The sequence below is a fragment of the Gadus chalcogrammus genome, chromosome 19 (genome assembly GCF_026213295.1).
Source record: "Gadus chalcogrammus isolate NIFS_2021 chromosome 19, NIFS_Gcha_1.0, whole genome shotgun sequence".
Classification (NCBI taxonomy): Eukaryota; Metazoa; Chordata; class Actinopteri; order Gadiformes; family Gadidae; genus Gadus; species Gadus chalcogrammus.
In genome coordinates, this window is record NC_079430.1 from 18,933,243 (window position 1) to 18,953,883 (window position 20,641).

Consider the following 20,641-nt stretch of genomic DNA (forward strand, 5'->3'; position numbering starts at 1 on the left):
ATGACGGCCGATAAAAAACGACAGTGTTACCCCTTATGTTTTTTTTCATGACGACCAATAAAAAACGACAGTGTTACCCCTTATGTTTTTTTTTGATGACGGCCGATAAAAAACGACAGTGATACCCCTTATGTTTTTTTTGATAAAAACCGACAGTGTTACCCCTTATGTTTTTTTTGATGACGGCCGATAAAAAACGACAGTGTTACCCCTTATGTTTTTTTTGATGACGGCCGATAAAAAACGACAGTGTTACCCCTTATGTTTTTTTTGATAAAAAACGACAGTGTTACCCCTTATGTTTTTTTTGATGACGGCCGATAAAAAACGACAGTGTTACCCTTTTTTTTTTTTTGATTACGGCCGATAAAAAACGACAGTGTTACCCCTTATGTTTTTTTTGATGACGGCCGATAAAAAACGACAGTGTTATCCCTTATGTTTTTTTTGATAAAAAACGACAGTGTTACCCCTTATGTTTTTTTTGATGACGGCCGATAAAAAACGACAGTGTTACCCCTTATGTTTTTTTTGATGAAAAACGACAGTGTTACCCCTTATGTTTTTTTTGATGAAAAACGACAGTGTTACCCCTTATGTTTTTTTTGATGACGGCTGATAAAAAACGACAGTGTTACCCCTTATGTTTTTTTTGATGACGGCCGATAAAAAACGACTGTGTTACCCCTTATGTTTTTTTTGATAAAAAACGACAGTGTTACCCCTTATGTTTTTTTTGATGACGGCTGATAAAAACGACAGTGTTACCCCTTATGTTTTTTTTCATGACGACCAATAAAAAACGACAGTGACGGCCAAAAAAAACATACCCCTTATGTTTTTTTTGATGACGGCCGATAAAAAACGACAGTGTTACCCCTTATGTTTTTTTTGATAAAAACCGACAGTGTTACCCCTTATGTTTTTTTTGATGACGGCCGATAAAAAACGACAGTGATACCCCTTATATTTTTTTTGATAAAAACCGACAGTGTTACCCCTTATGTTTTTTTTGATGACGGCCGATAAAAAACGACAGTGTTACCCCTTATGTTTTTTTTGATGACGGCCGATAAAAAACGACAGTGTTACCCCTTATGTTTTTTTTGATAAAAAACGACAGTGTTACCCCTTATGTTTTTTTTGATGACGGCCGATAAAAAACGACAGTGTTACCCTTTTTTTTTTTTTGATTACGGCCGATAAAAAACGACAGTGTTACCCCTTATGTTTTTTTTGATGACGGCCGATAAAAAACGACAGTGTTATCCCTTATGTTTTTTTTGATAAAAAACGACAGTGTTACCCCTTATGTTTTTTTTGATCACGGCCGATAAAAAACGACAGTGTTACCCCTTATGTTTTTTTTGATGACGGCTGATAAAAAACGACTGTGTTACCCCTTATGTTTTTTTTGATAAAAAACGACAGTGTTATCCCTTATGTTTTTTTTGATGACGGCCGATAAAAAACGACAGTGTTACCCCTTATGTTTTTTTTCATGACGACCAATAAAAAACGACAGTGTTACCCCTTATGTTTTTTTTGATGACGGCCGATAAAAAACGACAGTGATACCCCTTATGTTTTTTTTGATAAAAACCGACAGTGTTACCCCTTATGTTTTTTTTGATGACGGCCGATAAAAAACGACAGTGTTACCCCTTATGTTTTTTTTGATGACGGCCGATAAAAAACGACAGTGTTACCCCTTATGTTTTTTTTGATAAAAAACGACAGTGTTACCCCTTATGTTTTTTTTGATGACGGCCGATAAAAACGACAGTGTTACCCTTTTTTTTTTTTTGATGACGGCCGAAAAAAAACGACAGTGTTACCCCTTATGTTTTTAATCGTACTAGAATCTCCCAGCTATGAGGAGCTGGGGATCGAACAACCAACCTTTCAGTTTCAAGACAACTGCTCTACCTACTGAGCTAAGGTGCCCCATCATTGATAAAAAACGACTGTGTCACATCTTATTATTTATTTGATGACGGCCCATAAAAAACGACAGTGTTACCCCTTATGTTTTTTTTGATGACGGCCGATAAAAAACGACAGTGTTACCCCTTATGTTTTTTTCGATAAAAAACGACAGTGTTACCCCTTATGTTATTTTTGATGACGGCCGATAAAAAACGACAGTGTTACCCCTTACGTTTTATTTGATGACTTGGAATAAGAAACAACAGTGTTACCCCTTAGGTTTTTAATTGTACTAGAATCTCCTAGCTATGAGGAGCTGGGGATCGAACAACCAACCTTTCAGTTCCAAGACAACTACTCTAACTACTGAGCTAAGCCGCCCAATATTTGATGATAAACGACAGTGTCTCATGTTATTATTTATTTGATGACGGCCCATAAAAAACGACAGTGTTACCCCTTATGTTTTTTTTGATGACGGCCGATAAAAAACAACAGTGTTACCCTTTATGTTTTTTTTGATGACGGCCGATAAAAAACGACAGTGTTACCCCTTATGTTTTTTTTGATCACGGCCGATAAAAAACGACAGTGTTACCCCTTATGTTTTTTTTGATGACGGCCGATAAAAAACGACTGTGTTACCCCTTATGTTTTTTTTGATAAAAAACGACAGTGTTACCCCTTATGTTTTTTTTGATGACGGCCGATAAAAAACGGCAGTGTTACGCCTTATGTTTTTTTGATAAAAAACGACAGTGTTACCCCTTATGTTTTTTTTGATGACGGCCGATAAAAAACGACAGTGTTACCCTTTATGTTTTTTTTGATGACGGCCGATAAAAAACGACAGTGTTACCCCTTATGTTATTTTTGATGACGGCCGATAAAAAACGACAGTGTTACCCCTTATGTTTTTTTTGATGACGGCCGATAAAAACGACTGTGTTACCCCTTATGTTTTTTTTGATGACGGCCGATAAAAAACGACAGTGTTATCCCTTATGTTTTTTTTGATAAAAAACGACAGTGTTACCCCTTATGTTTTTTTTGATCACGGCCGATAAAAAACGACAGTGTTACCCCTTATGTTTTTTTTGATGACGGCTGATAAAAAACGACTGTGTTACCCCTTATGTTTTTTTTGATAAAAAACGACAGTGTTATCCCTTATGTTTTTTTTGATGACGGCCGATAAAAAACAACAGTGTTACCCCTTATGTTTTTTTTCATGACGACCAATAAAAAACGACAGTGTTACCCCTTATGTTTTTTTTGATGACGGCCGATAAAAAACGACAGTGATACCCCTTATGTTTTTTTTGATAAAAACCGACAGTGTTACCCCTTATGTTTTTTTTGATGACGGCCGATAAAAAACGACAGTGTTACCCCTTATGTTTTTTTTGATGACGGCCGATAAAAAACGACAGTGTTACCCCTTATGTTTTTTTTGATAAAAAACGACAGTGTTACCCCTTATGTTTTTTTTGATGACGGCCGATAAAAAACGACAGTGTTACCCTTTTTTTTTTTTTGATTACGGCCGATAAAAAACGACAGTGTTACCCCTTATGTTTTTTTTGATGACGGCCGATAAAAAACGACAGTGTTATCCCTTATGTTTTTTTTGATAAAAAACGACAGTGTTACCCCTTATGTTTTTTTTGATGACGGCCGATAAAAAACGACAGTGTTACCCCTTATGTTTTTTTTGATGAAAAACGACAGTGTTACCCCTTATGTTTTTTTTGATGAAAAACGACAGTGTTACCCCTTATGTTTTTTTTGATGACGGCTGATAAAAAACGACAGTGTTACCCCTTATGTTTTTTTTGATGATGGCCGATAAAAAACGACTGTGTTACCCCTTATGTTTTTTTGATAAAAAACGACAGTGTTACCCCTTATGTTTTTTTTGATGACGGCTGATAAAAAACGACAGTGTTACCCCTTATGTTTTTTTTCATGACGACCAATAAAAAACGACAGTGACGGCCAAAAAAAACATACCCCTTATGTTTTTTTTGATGACGGCCGATAAAAAACGACAGTGTTACCCCTTATGTTTTTTTTGATAAAAACCGACAGTGTTACCCCTTATGTTTTATTTGATGACGGCCGATAAAAAACGACAGTGTTACCCCTTATGTTTTTTTTGATGACGGCCGATAAAAAACGACGGTGTTACCCCTTATGTTTTTTTTGATAAAAAACGACAGTGTTACCCCTTATGTTTTCTTTGATGACGGCCGAAAAAAACTACAGTGTTACCCCTTATGTTTTTAATCGTACTAGAATCTCCCAGCTATGAGGAGCTGGGGATCGAACAACCAACCTTTCAGTTTCAAGACAACTGCTCTACCTACTGAGCTAAGGTGCCCGATCATTGATAAAAAACGACTGTGTCACATCTTATTATTTATTTGATGACGGCCCATAAAAAACGACAGTGTTACCCCTTATGTTTTTTTTGATGACGGCCGATAAAAAACGACAGTGTTACCCCTTATGTTTTTTTCGATAAAAAACGACAGTGTTACCCCTTATGTTATTTTTGATGACGGCCGATAAAAAACGACAGTGTTACCCCTTACGTTTTATTTGATGACTTGGAATAAGAAACAACAGTGTTACCCCTTAGGTTTTTAATTGTACTAGAATCTCCTAGCTATGAGGAGCTGGGGATCGAACAACCAACCTTTCAGTTCCAAGACAACTACTCTAACTACTGAGCTAAGCCGCCCAATATTTGATGATAAACGACAGTGTCTCATGTTATTATTTATTTGATGACGGCCCATAAAAAACGACAGTGTTACCCCTTATGTTTTTTTTGATGACGGCCGATAAAAAACAACAGTGTTACCCTTTATGTTTTTTTTGATGACGGCCGATAAAAAACGACAGTGTTACCCCTTATGTTTTTTTTGATCACGGCCGATAAAAAACGACAGTGTTACCCCTTATGTTTTTTTTGATGACGGCCGATAAAAAACGACTGTGTTACCCCTTATGTTTTTTTGATAAAAACGACAGTGTTACCCCTTATGTTTTTTTTGATGACGGCCGATAAAAAACGGCAGTGTTACGCCTTATGTTTTTTGATAAAAAACGACAGTGTTACCCCTTATGTTTTTTTTGATGACGGCCGATAAAAAACGACAGTGTTACCCTTTATGTTTTTTTTGATGACGGCCGATAAAAAACGACAGTGTTACCCCTTATGTTATTTTTGATGACGGCCGATAAAAAACGACAGTGTTACCCCTTATGTTTTTTTTGATGACGGCCGATAAAAAACGACTGTGTTACCCCTTATGTTTTTTTTGATAAAAAACGACAGTGTTACCCCTTATGTTTTTTTTGATGACGGCCGATAAAAAACGACAGTGTTACCCCTTATGTTTTTTTTCATGACGACCAATAAAAAACGACAGTGTTACCCCTTATGTTTTTTTTGATAAAAACCGACAGTGTTACCCCTTATGTTTTTTTGATGACGGCCGATAAAAAACGACAGTGTTACCCCTTATGTTTTTTTTGATGACGGCCGATAAAAAACGACAGTGTTACCCCTTATGTTTTTTTTGATAAAAAAACAACAGTGTTACCCCTTATGTTTTCTTTGATGACGGCCGAAAAAAAACGACAGTGTTACCCCTGATGTTTTTTTTGATGATGGCCGATAAAAAACGACAGTGTTACCCCTTATGTTTTTTTTGATAAAAAACGACAGTGTTACCCCTTATGTTTTTTTTGATGACGGCCGATAAAAAACGACAGTGTTACCCCTTATGTTTTTTTTGATGACGGCCGATAAAAAACGACAGTGTTACCCCTTATGTTTTTTTTGATGACGGCCGATAAAAAACGACTGTGTTACCCCTTATGTTTTTTTTCATGACGACCAATAAAAAACGACAGTGTTACCCCTTATGTTTTTTTTGATGACGGCCGATAAAAAACGACAGTGTTACCCCTTATGTTTTTTTTGATAAAAACCGACAGTGTTACCCCTTATGTTTTTTTTGATGACGGCCGATAAAAAACGACAGTGTTACCCCTTATGTTTTTTTTGATGACGGCCGATAAAAAACGACAGTGTTACCCCTTATGTTTTTTTTGATAAAAAACAACAGTGTTACCCTTTATGTTTTCTTTGATGACGGCCGAAAAAAAACGACAGTGTTACCCCTGATGTTTTTTTTGATGATGGCCGATAAAAAACGACAGTGTTACCCCTTATGTTTTTTTTGATAAAAAACGACAGTGTTACCCCTTATGTTTTTTTTGATGACGGCCGATAAAAAACGACAGTGTTACCCCTTATGTTTTTTTTGATGACGGCCGATAAAAAACGACAGTGTTACCCCTTATGTTTTTTTTGATAAAAAACGACAGTGTTACCCTTTATGTTTTTTTTGATGACGGCCGATAAAAAACCACAGTGTTACCCCTTATGTTTTTTTTTATGACGGCCGTTAAAAAACGACACTGTTACCCCTTATGTTTTTTTTGATGACGGCCGTTAAAAAACGACAGTGTTACCCCTTATGTTTTTTATGATGACGGCTGATAAAAAACGACACTGTTACCCCTTATGTTTTTTTTGGTAAAAAACGACAGTGTTACCCCTTATGTTTTTTTTGATGACGGCCGATAAAAAACGACAGTGTTACCCCTTATGTTTTTTTTGATAAAAACCGACAGTGTTACCCCTTATGTTTTTTTTGATGACGGCCGATAAAAAACGACAGTGTTACCCCTTATGTTTTTTTTGATGACGGCCGTTAAAAAACGACAGTGTTACCCCTTATGTTTTTTTTGATGACGGCCGTTAAAAAACGACAGTGTTACCCCTTATGTTTTTTATGATGACGGCTGATAAAAAACGACAGTGTTACCCCTCATGTTTTTTTTGGTAAAAAACGACAGTGTTACCCCTTATGTTTTTTTGATGACGGTCGATAAAAAACGACAGTGTTACCCCTTACGTTTTATTTGATGACTTGGAATAAAAAACAACAGTGTTACCCCTTATGTTTTTAATCGTACTAGAATCTCCCAGCTATGAGGAGCTGGGGATCGAACAACCAACCTTTCAGTTTCAAGACAACTGCTCTACCTACTGAGCTAAGGCGCCCGATCATTGATAAAAAACGACAGTGTCACATGTTATTATTTATTTGATGACGGCCCATAAAAAACGACAGTGTTACCCCTTATGTTTTTTTTGATGACGGCCGATAAAAAACGACAGTGTTACCCCTTATGTTTTTTTCGATAAAAAACGACAGTGTTACCCCTTATGTTTTTTTTGATGATGGCCGATAAAAAACGCGGTGTTAGCCCTTACGTTTTATTTGATGACTTGGAATAAGAAACAACAGTGTTACCCCTTAGGTTTTTAATTGTACTAGAATCTCCCAGCTATGAGGAGCTGGGGATCGAACAACCAACCTTTCAGTTCCAAGACAACTGCTCTACCTACTGAGCTAAGCCGCCCGATCATTGATAATAAACGACAGTGTCTCATGTTATTATTTATTTGATGACGGCCCATAAAAAACGACAGTGTTACCCCTTATGTTTTTTTTGATGACGGCCGTTAAAAAACGACAGTGTTACCCCTTATGTTTTTTATGATGACGGCTGATAAAAAACGACAGTGTTACCCCTTATGTTTTTTTTGGTAAAAAACGACAGTGTTACCCCTTATGTTTTTTTTGATGACGGTCGATAAAAAACGACAGTGTTACCCCTTACGTTTTATTTGATGACTTGGAATAAAAAACAACAGTGTTACCCCTTATGTTTTTAATCGTACTAGAATCTCCCAGCTATGAGGAGCTGGGGATCGAACAACCAACCTTTCAGTTTCAAGACTACTGCTCTACCTACTGAGCTAAGGCGCCCGATCATTGATAAAAAACGACAGTGTCACATGTTATTATTTATTTGATGACGGCCCATAAAAAACGACAGTGTTACCCCTTATGTTTTTTTTGATGACGGCCGATAAAAAACGACAGTGTTACCCCTTATGTTTTTTCGATAAAAAACGACAGTGTTACCCCTTATGTTTTAATTGATAAATATCAACAGTGTTACCCCTTATGTTTTTTTTCATGGCGACCAATAAAAAACAACAATGTTACCCCTTATGTTATTTTTCATGACGACCAATAAAAAACAACAGTGTTACCCCTTATATTTTATTTGACAAAGACAACAGTGTTACCACTTATGTTTTTTTTTCATGACGACCTATAAAAATGGACAGTGTTGCCCCTTATATTTTTTTCATGACGACCAATAAAAAACAACAGTGTTACCCCGTATGTATTTTTTCATGACGACCAATAAAAAACGACAGTGTTACCCCTTATGTTTTTTTTGATAAAAACCGACAGTGTTACCCCTTATGTTTTTTTGATGACGGCCGATAAAAAACGACAGTGTTACCCCTTATGTTTTTTTTGATGACGGCCGATAAAAAAAGACAGTGTTACCCCTTATGATTTTTTTGATGACGGCCGATAAAAAACGACAGTGTTACCCCTTAAGATTTTTTGATAAAAAACGACAGTGTTACCCCTTATGTTTTTTTTGATGACGGCCGATAAAAAACGACAGTGTTACCCCTTATGTTTTTTTCGATAAAAAACGACAGTGTTACCCCTTATGTTTTTTTTGATGACGGCCGATAAAAAACGACAGTGTTACCCCTTATGTTTTTTTTGATGACGGCCAATAAAAAACGACAGTGTTACCCCTTATGTTTTTTTTGATGACGGCCGATAAAAAACCACGGTGTTACCCCTCATGTTTTTTTTGATAAAAAACGACAGTGTTACCCCTTATGTTTTTTTTGATGACGGCCGATAAAAAACAACAGTGTTACCCTTTATGTTTTTTTTGATGACGGCCGATAAAAAACGACAGTGTTACCCCTTATGTTTTTTTTGATGACGGCCGATAAAAAACGACTGTGTTACCCCTTATGTTTTTTTTGATAAAAAACGACAGTGTTACCCCTTATGTTTTTTTTGATGACGGCCGATAAAAAACGACAGTGTTACCCCTTATGTTTTTTTTGATAAAAAACGACAGTGTTACCCCTTATGTTTTTTTTGATGACGGCCGATAAAAAACGACAGTGTTACCCTTTTTTTTTTTGATTACGGCCGATAAAAAACGACAGTGTTACCCCTTATGTTTTTTTTTATGAAAAACGACAGTGTTACCCCTTATGTTTTTTTTGATGACGGCTGATAAAAAACGACAGTGTTACCCCTTATGTTTTTTTGATGACGAACAATAAAAAACGACAGTGTTACCCCTTATGTTTTTTTTGATGACGGCCGATAAAAAACCACAGTGTTACCCCTTATGTTTTTTTTGATAAAAAACGACAGTGTTACCCCTTATGTTTTTTTTGATGACGGCCGATAAAAAACAACAGTGTTACCCTTTATGTTTTTTTTGATGACAGCCGATAAAAAACGACAGTGTTACCCCTTATGTTTTTTTTGATCACGGCCGATAAAAAACGACAGTGTTACCCCTTATGTTTTTTTTGATGACGGCCGATAAAAAACGACTGTGTTACCCCTTATGTTTTTTTTGATAAAAAACGACAGTGTTATCCCTTATGTTTTTTTTGATGACGGCCGATAAAAAACGACAGTGTTACCCCTTATGTTTTTTTTGAGACGGCCGATAAAAAACGACAGTGTTACCCCTTATGTTTTTTTTGATGACGGCCGATAAAAAACGACAGTGTTACCCCTTATGTTTTTTTTGATAAAAAACGACAGTGTTACCCCTTATGTTTTTTTGATGACGGCCGATAAAAAACGACAGTGTTACCCTTTTTTTTTTTTTGATTACGGCCGATAAAAAACGACAGTGTTACCCCTTATGTTTTTTTTGATGACGGCCGATAAAAAACGACAGTGTTATCCCTTATGTTTTTTTTGATAAAAAACGACAGTGTTACCCCTTATGTTTTTTTGATGACGGCCGATAAAAAACGACAGTGTTACCCCTTATGTTTTTTTTCATGACGACCAATAAAAAACGACAGTGTTACCCCTTATGTTTTTTTTGATGACGGCCGATAAAAAACGACAGTGTTACCCCTTATGTTTTCTTTGATAAAAAACAACAGTGTTACCCCTTATGTTTTTTTTGATGACGGCCGATAAAAAACAACAGTGTTACCCTTTATGTTTTTTTTGATGACGGCCGATAAAAAACGACAGTGTTACCCCTTATGTTTTTTTTTATGACGGCCGATAAATAACGACAGTGTTACCCCTTATGTTTTTTTTGATGACGGCCGATAAAAAACGACTGTGTTACCCCTTATGTTTTTTTTGATAAAAAACGACAGTGTTACCCCTTATGTTTTTTTTGATGACGGCTGATAAAAAACGACAGTGTTACCCCTTATGTTTTTTTTCATGACGACCGATAAAAACGACAGTGTTACCCCTTATGTTTTTTTTGATGACGGCCGATAAAAAACGACAGTGTTACCCCTTATGTTTTTTTTGATGACGGCCGATAAAAAACGACAGTGTTACCCCTTATGTTTCTTTTGATGACGGCCGATAAAAAACGACAGTGTTACCCCTTATGTTTTTTTTGATAAAAAACGACAGTGTTACCCCTTATGTTTTCTTTGATGACGGCCGAAAAAAAACGACAGTGTTACCCCTTATGTTTTTAATCGTACTAGAATCTCCCAGCTATGAGGAGCTGGGGATCGAACAACCAACCTTTCAGTTTCAAGACAACTGCTCTACCTACTGAGCTAAGGCGCCCGATCATTGATAAAAAACGACTGTGTCACATCTTATTATTTATTTGATGACGGCCCATAAAAAACGACAGTGTTACCCCTTATGTTTTTTTTGATGACGGCCGATAAAAACGACAGTGTTACCCCTTATGTTTTTTTCGATAAAAAACGACAGTGTTACCCCTTATGTTTTTTTTGATGACGGCCGATAAAAAACGACAGTGTTACCCCTTACGTTTTATTTGATGACTTGGAATAAGAAACAACAGTGTTACCCCTTAGGTTTTTAATTGTACTAGAATCTCCTAGCTATGAGGAGCTGGGGATCGAACAACCAACCTTTCAGTTCCAAGACAACTACTCTAACTACTGAGCTAAGCCGCCCGATCTTTGATAATAAACGACAGTGTGTAATGTTATTATTTATTTGATGACGGCCCATAAAAAACGACAGTGTTACCCCTTATGTTTTTTTTGATGACGGCCGATAAAAAACGACAGTGTTACCCCTTATGTTTTTTTCGATAAAAAACGACAGTGTTACCCTTTTTTTTTTTTTTTATTACGGCCGATAAAAAACGACAGTGTTACCCCTTATGTTTTTTTTGATGACGGCCGATAAAAAACAACAGTGTTATCCCTTATGTTTTTTTTGATAAAAAACGACAGTGTTACCCCTTATGTTTTTTTTGATGACGGCCGATAAAAAACGACAGTGTTACCCCTTATGTTTTTTTTTATGAAAAACGACAGTGTTACCCCTTATGTTTTTTTTGATGACGGCTGATAAAAAACGACAGTGTTACCCCTTATGTTTTTTTTGATGACGGCCGATAAAAAACCACAGTGTTACCCCTTATGTTTTTTTTGATAAAAAACGACAGTGTTACCCCTTGTGTTTTTTTTGATGACGGCCAATAAAAAACAACAGTGTTACCCTTTATGTTTTTTTTGATGACGGCCGATAAAAAAACGACAGTGTTACCCCTTATGTTTTTTTTGATGACGGCCGATAAAAAACGACAGTGTTACCCCTTATGTTTTTTTTCATGACGACCAATAAAAAACGACAGTGTTACCCCTTATTTTTTTTGATGACGGCCGATAAAAAACGAAAGTGATACCCCTTATGTTTTTTTTGATAAAAACCGACAGTTTTACCCCTTATGTTTTTTTTGATGACGGCCGATAAAAAACGACAGTGTTACCCCTTATGTTTTTTTTGATGACGGCCGATAAAAAACGACAGTGTTACCCCTTATGTTTTTTTTGATAAAAAACGACAGTGTTACCCCTTATGTTTTTTTTGATGACGGCCGATAAAAAATTACAGTGTAACCCTTTTTTTTTTTTTGATTACGGCCGATAAAAAACGACAGTGTTACCCCTTATGTTTTTTTTGATGACGGCCGATAAAAACGACAGTGTTACCCCTTATGTTTTTTTGATGAAAAACGACAGTGTTACCCCTTATGTTTTTTTTCATGACGACCAATAAAAAACGACAGTGTTACCCCTTATGTTTTTTTTGATGACGGCCGATAAAAAACGACAGTGTTACCCCTTATGTTTTTTTTGATGACGGCCGATAAAAAACAACAGTGTTACCCTTTATGTTTTTTTGATGACGGCCGATAAAAAACGACAGTGTTACCCCTTATGTTTTTTTTGATGACGGCCGATAAATAACGACAGTGTTACCCCTTATGTTTTTTTTGATGACGGCCGATAAAAAACGAATGTGTTACCCCTTATGTTTTTTTGATAAAAAACGACAGTGTTACCCCTTATGTTTTTTTTGATGACGGCTGATAAAAAACGACAGTGTTACCCCTTATGTTTTTTTTCATGACGACCAATAAAAAACGACAGTGTTACCCCTTATGTTTTTTTTTATTACGGCCGATAAAAAACGACAGTGTTACCCCTTATGTTTTTTTTATAAAAACCGACAGTGTTACCCCTTATGTTTTTTTTGATGCCGGCCGATAAAAAACGACAGTGTTACCCCTTATGTTTTTTTTGATAAAAAACGACAGTGTTACCTTTTATGTTTTCTTTGATGACGGCCGAAAAAAAACGACAGTGTTACCCCTTATGTTTTTTTTGATGACGGCCGATAAAAAACGACAGTGTTACCCCTTATGTTTTTTTTGATAAAAACCGAGAGTGTTACCCCTTATGTTTTTTTCGATGACGGCCGATAAAAAACGACAGTGTTACCCATTATGTTTTTTTGATGACGGCCGATAAAAAACGACAGTGTTACCCCTTATGTTTTTTTTGATGACGGCCAATAAAAAACGACAGTGTTACCCCTTATGTTTTTTGATAAAAAACGACAGTGTTACCCCTTATGTTTTTTTTGATGACGGCCGATAAAAAACGACAGTGTTACCCCTTATGTTTTTTTTGATGACGGCCGATAAAAACGACAGTGTTACCCCTTATGTTTTTTTTGATAAATACCGACAGTGTTACCCCTTATGTTTTTTTTGATGACGGCTGATAAAAAACGACAGTGTTACCCCTTATGTTTTTTTTCATGACGACCAATAAAAACGACAGTGTTACCCCTTATGTTTTTTTTGATGACGGCCGATAAAAAACGACAGTGTTACCCCTTATGTTTTTTTTGATGACGGCCGAAAAAAAAACGACAGGGTTACCCCTTATGTTTTTAATCGTACTAGAATCTCCCAGCTATGAGGAGCTGGGGATCAAACAACCAACCTTTCAGTTTCAAGACAACTGCTCTACCTACTGAGCTAAGGTGCCCGATCATTGATAAAAAACGACTGTGTCACGTCTTATTATTTATTTGATGACGGCCCATAAAAAACGACAGTGTTACCCCTTATGTTTTTTTTGATGACGGCCGATAAAAAACGACAGTGTTACCCCTTATTTTTTTTTCGATAAAAAACGACAGTGTTACCCCTTATGTTATTTTTGATGACGGCCGATAAAAAACGACAGTGTTACCCCTTACGTTTTATTTGATGACTTGGAATAAGAAACAACAGTGTTACCCCTTAGGTTTTTAATTGTACTAGAATCTCCTAAATATGAGGAGCTGGGGATCGAACAACCAACCTTTCAGTTCCAAGACAACTACTCTAACTACTGAGCTAAGCCGCCCAATCTTTGATGATAAACGACAGTGTCTCATGTTATTATTTATTTGATGACGGCCCATAAAAAACGACAGTGTTACCCCTTATATTTTTTTTGATGACGGCCGATAAAAAAAGACAGTGTTACCCCTTATGTTTTTTTTGATGACGGGCGATAAAAAACAACAGTGTTACCCCTTATGTTTTTTTTGATCACGGCCGATAAAAAACGACAGTGTTACCCCTTATGTTTTTTTTGATGACGGCCGATAAAAACGACTGTGTTACCCCTTATGTTTTTTTTGATAAAAAACGACAGTGTTACCCCTTATGTTTTTTTTGATGACGGCCGATAAAAAACGGCAGTGTTACGCCTTATGTTTTTTTGATAAAAAACGACAGTGTTACCCCTTATGTTTTTTTTGATGACGGCCGATAAAAAACGACAGTGTTACCCCTTATGTTATTTTTGATGACGGCCGATAAAAACGACAGTGTTACCCCTTATGTTTTTTTGATGACGGCCGATAAAAAACGACTGTGTTACCCCTTATGTTTTTTTTGATAAAAAACGACAGTGTTACCCCTTATGTTTTTTTTGATGACGGCCGATAAAAAACGACAGTGTTACCCCTTATGTTTTTTTTCATGACGACCAATAAAAAACGACAGTGTTACCCCTTATGTTTTTTTTGATAAAAACCGACAGTGTTACCCCTTATGTTTTTTTTGATGACGGCCGATAAAAAACGACAGTGTTACCCCTTATGTTTTTTTGATGACGGCCGATAAAAAACGACAGTGTTACCCCTTATGTTTTTTTTGATAAAAAACAACAGTGTTACCCCTTATGTTTTCTTTGATGACGGCCGAAAAAAAAACGACAGTGTTACCCCTGATGTTTTTTTTGATGATGGCCGATAAAAAACGACAGTGTTACCCCTTATGTTTTTTTTGATAAAAAACGACAGTGTTACCCCTTATGTTTTTTTTGATGACGGCCGATAAAAAACGACAGTGTTACCCCTTATGTTTTTTTGATGACGGCCGATAAAAAACTACTGTGTTACCCCTTATGTTTTTTTTCATGACGACCAATAAAAAACGACAGTGTTACCCCTTATGTTTTTTTTGATGACGGCCGATAAAAAACGACAGTGTTACCCCTTATGTTTTTTTTGATAAAAACCGACAGTGTTACCCCTTATGTTTTTTTTTGATGACGGCCGATAAAAAACGACAGTGTTACCCCTTATGTTTTTTTTGATGACGGCCGATAAAAAACGACAGTGTTACCCCTTATGTTTTTTTTGATAAAAAACAACAGTGTTACCCCTTATGTTTTTTTTGATGACGGCCGATAAAAAACCACAGTGTTACCCCTTATGTTTTTTTTGATGACGGCCGTTAAAAAACGACAGTGTTACCCCTTATGTTTTTTTTGATGACGGCCGTTAAAAAACGACAGTGTTACCCCTTATGTTTTTTATGATGACGGCTGATAAAAAACGACAGTGTTACCCCTTATGTTTTTTTGGTAAAAAACGACAGTGTTACCCCTTATGTTTTTTTTGATGACGGCCGATAAAAAACGACAGTGTTACCCCTTATGTTTTTTTTGATAAAAACCGACAGTGTTACCCCTTATGTTTTTTTTGGTAAAAAACGACAGTGTTACCCCTTATGTTTTTTTTGATGACGGTCGATAAAAAACGACAGTGTTACCCCTTACGTTTTATTTGATGACTTGGAATAAAAAACAACAGTGTTACCCCTTATGTTTTTAATCGTACTAGAATCTCCCAGCTATGATGAGCTGGGGATCGAACAACCAACCTTTCAGTTTCAAGACAACTGCTCTACCTACTGAGCTAAGGCGCCCGATCATTGATAAAAAACGACAGTGTCACATGTTATTATTTATTGATGACGGCCCATAAAAAACGACAGTGTTACCCCTTATGTTTTTTTTGATGACGGCCGATAAAAAACGACAGTGTTACCCCTTACGTTTTATTTGATGACTTGGAATAAAAAACAACAGTGTTACCCCTAATATTTTTAATTGTACTAGAATCTCCCAGCTATGAGGAGCTGGGGATCGAACAACCAACCTTTCAATTTCAAGACAACTGCTCTACCTACTGAGCTAAGCCGCCCGATCTTTGATAATAAACGACAGTGTCTCATGTTATTATTTATTTGATGACGGCCCATAACAAACGACAGTGTTACCCCTTATGTTTTTTTTTGATGACGGCCGATAAAAAACGACAGTGTTACCCCTTATGTTTTTTTTGATGACGGCCGATAAAAAACGACAGTGTTACCCCTTATGTTTTTTTTGATGACGGCCAATAAAAAACGACAGTGTTACGTCTTATGTTTTTTTGATAAAAAACGACAGTGTCACCCCTTATGTTTTTTTTGATGACGGCCGATAAAAACGACAGTGTTACCCCTTATGTTTTTTTTGATAAAAAACGACAGTGTTACCCCTTTTGTTTTTTTTGATGACGGCCGATAAAAAACGACAGTGTTACCCTTTATGTTTTTTTTGATGACGGCCGATAAAAAACGACAGTGTTACCCCTTATGTTTTTTTTGATGACGGCCGATAAAAAACGACAGTGTTACCCCTTATGTTTTTTTTGATGACGGCCGATAAAAAACGACAGTGTTACCCCTTATGTTTTTTTTGATAAAAACCGACAGTGTTACCCCTTATGTTTTTTTTGATGACGGCCGATAAAAACGACAGTGTTACCCCTTATGTTTTTTTGATGACGGCCGATAAAAAACGACAGTGTTACCCCTTATGTTTTTTTTGATGACGGCCGATAAAAAACGACAGTGTTACCCCTTATGTTTTTTTTGATAAAAACCGACAGTGTTACCCCTTATGTTTTTTTTGATGACGGCCGATAAAAAACGACAGTGTCACCCCTTATGTTTTTTTTGATGACGGCCGATAAAAAACGACAGTGTTTACCCCTTATGTTTTTTTGATAAAAAACAACAGTGTTACCCCTTATGTTTTCTTTGATGACGGCCGAAAAAAAAACGACAGTGTTACCCCTTATGTTTTTTTTGATGACGGCCGATAAAAAACGACAGTGTTACCCCTTATGTTTTTTTTGATAAAAAACGACAGTGTTACCCCTTATGTTTTTTTTGATGACGGCCGATAAAAAAAGACAGTGTTACCCCTTATGTTTTTTTTGATAAAAAACGACAGTGTTACCCCTTATGTTTTTTTTGATGACGGCCGATAAAAAAAGACAGTGTTACCCCTTATGTTTTTTTTGAAAAAAAACGACAGTGTTACCCCTTATGTTTTTTTTGATGACGGCCGATAAAAAACGACAGTGTTACCCCTTATGTTTTTTTTGATAAAAAACGACAGTGTTACCCCTTATGTTTTTTTTGATGACGGCCGATAAAAAAAGACAGTGTTACCCCTTATGTTTTTTTTGATAAAAAACGACAGTGTTACCCCTTATGTTTTTTTGATAAAAAACGACAGTGTTACCCCTTATGTTTTTTTTGATGACGGCCGATAAAAACAACAGTGTTACCCCTTATGTTTTTTTTGATGACGGCCGATAAAAAAAGACAGTGTTACCCCTTATGTTTTTTTTGATAAAAAACGACAGTGTTACCCCTTATGTTTTTTTGATGATGGCCGATAAAAAACAACAGTGTTACCCCTTATGTTTTTTTTGATGACGGCCGATAAAAAACGACAGTGTTACCCCTTATGTTTTTTTTGATAAAAAACGACAGTGTTACCCCTTATGTTTTTTTTGATGACAGCCGATAAAAAACGACAGTGTTACCCCTTATTTTTCTTTTGATAAAAAACGACAGTGTTACCCCTTATGTTTTTTTTGATGACGGCCGATAAAAAACGACAGTGTTACCCCTTATGTTTTTTTTGATATAAAACGAGTGTTACCCCTTATGTTTTTTTTGATAAAAAACGACAGTGTTACCCTTTATGTTGTTTTTGATGATGGCTGATAAAAAACGACAGTGTTACCCCTTATGTTTTTTTTGATGACGGCCGATAAAAAACGACATTGTTACCCCTTATGTTTTTTTTGATAAAAACGACAGTGTTACCCCTTATGTTTTTTTTTGATGACGGCCGATAAAAAACGACAGTGTTACCCCTTATGTTTTTATTGATAAAAAACGACAGTGTTACCCCTTATGTTTTTTTTGATAAAAAACGACAGTGTTACCCTTTAGGTTTTTTTTGATGACGGCCGATAAAAAACGACAGTGTTACCCCTTATGTTTTTTTTGATGACGGCCGATAAAAAACGACAGTGTTACCCCTTATGTTTTTTTTGATAAAAAACGACAGTGTTACCCTTTATGTTTTTTTTGATGACGGCCGATAAAAAACCACAGTGTTACTCCTTATGTTTTTTTTGATGACGGCCGATAAAAAACGACAGTGTTACCCCTTATGTTTTTTTTGATGACGGCCGATAAAAAACGACAGTGTTACCCCTTATGTTTTTTTTGATAAAAAACGACAGTGTTACCCTTTATGTTTTTTTTGATGACGGCCGATAAAAAACGACAGTGTTACCCCTTATGTTTTTTATGATGACGGCTGATAAAAAACGACAGTGTTACCCCTTATGTTTTTTTTGGTAAAAAACGACAGTGTTACCCCTTATGTTTTTTTTGATGACGGCCGATAAAAAAAGACAGTGTTACCCCTTATGTTTTTTTTGATAAAAACCGACAGTGTTACCCCTTATGTTTTTTTTGATGACGGCCGTTAAAAAACGACAGTGTTACCCCTTATGTTTTTTTTTGATGACGGCCGTTAAAAAACGACAGTGTTACCCCTTATGTTTTTTATGATGACGGCTGATAAAAAACGACAGTGTTACCCCTTATGTTTTTTTTGGTAAAAAACGACAGTGTTACCCCTTATGTTTTTTTTGATGACGGCCGATAAAAAACGACAGTGTTACCCCTTATGTTTTTTTTGATAAAAACCGACAGTGTTACCCCTTATGTTTTTTTTTGATGACGGCCGATAAAAAACGACAGTGTTACCCCTTATGTTTTTTTTTGATGACGGCCGTTAAAAAACGACAGTGTTACCTCTTATGTTTTTTTGATGACGGCCGTTAAAAAACGACAGTGTTACCCCTTATGTTTTTTATGATGACAGCTGATAAAAAACGACAGTGTTACCCCTTATGTTTTTTTTGGTAAAAAACGACAGTGTTACCCCTTATGTTTTTTTTGATGACGGCCGATAAAAAACGACAGTGTTACCCCTTATGTTTTTTTTGATAAAAACCGACAGTGTTACCCCTTATGTTTTTTTTGATGACGGCCGATAAAAAACGACAGTGTTACCCCTTATGTTTTTTTTGATAAAAAACGACAGTGTTACCCTTTATGTTTTTTTTGATGACGGCCGATAAAAAACCACAGTGTTACTCCTTATGTTTTTTTGATGACGGCCGATAAAAAACGACAGTGTTACCCCTTATGTTTTTTTTGATGACGGCCGATAAAAAACGACAGTGTTACCCCTTATGTTTTTTTTGATAAAAAACGACAGTGTTACCCTTTATGTTTTTTTTGATGACGGCCGATAAAAAACGACAGTGTTACCCCTTATGTTTTTTATGATGACGGCTGATAAAAAACGACAGTGTTACCCCTTATGTTTTTTTTGGTAAAAAACGACAGTGTTACCCCTTATGTTTTTTTTGATGACGGCCGATAAAAAAAGACAGTGTTACCCCTTATGTTTTTTTTGATAAAAACCGACAGTGTTACCCCTTATGTTTTTTTTGATGACGGCCGTTAAAAAACGACTGTGTTACCCCTTATGTTTTTTTTGATGACGGCCGTTAAAAAACGACAGTGTTACCCCTTATGTTTTTTATGATGACGGCTGATAAAAAACGACAGTGTTACCCCTTATGTTTTTTTTGGTAAAAAACGACAGTGTTACCCCTTATGTTTTTTTGATGACGGCCGATAAAAAACGACAGTGTTACCCCTTATGTTTTTTTTGATAAAAAACCGACAGTGTTACCCCTTATGTTTTTTTTGATGACGGCCGATAAAAAACGACAGTGTTACCCCTTATGTTTTTTTTGATGACGGCCGTTAAAAAACGACAGTGTTACCTCTTATGTTTTTTTGATGACGGCCGTTAAAAAACGACAGTGTTACCCCTTATGTTTTTTATGATGACAGCTGATAAAAAACGACAGTGTTACCCCTTATGTTTTTTTTGGTAAAAAACGACAGTGTTACCCCTTATGTTTTTTTTGATGACGGCCGATAAAAAACGACAGTGTTACCCCTTATGTTTTTTTTGATAAAAACCGACAGTGTTACCCCTTATGTTTTTTTTGATGACGGCCGATAAAAAACGACAGTGTTACCCCTTATGTTTTTTTTGATAAAAACCGACAGTGTTACCCCTTATGTTTTTTTTGATGACGGCCGATAAAAAACGACAGTGTTACCCCTTATGTTTTTTTGATGACGGCCGATAAAAAACGACAGTCTTACCCCTTATGTTTTTTTTGATAAAAACCGACAGTGTTACCCCTTATGTTTTTTTTGATGACGGCCGATAAAAAACGACAGTGTTACCCCTTATGTTTTTTTTGATGACGGCCGATAAAAAACGACAGTGTTACCCCTTATGTTTTTTTTTGATAAAAAACAACAGTGTTACCCCTTATGCTTTCTTTGATGACGGCGAATTTTTTTTTTGCAGGGTGGT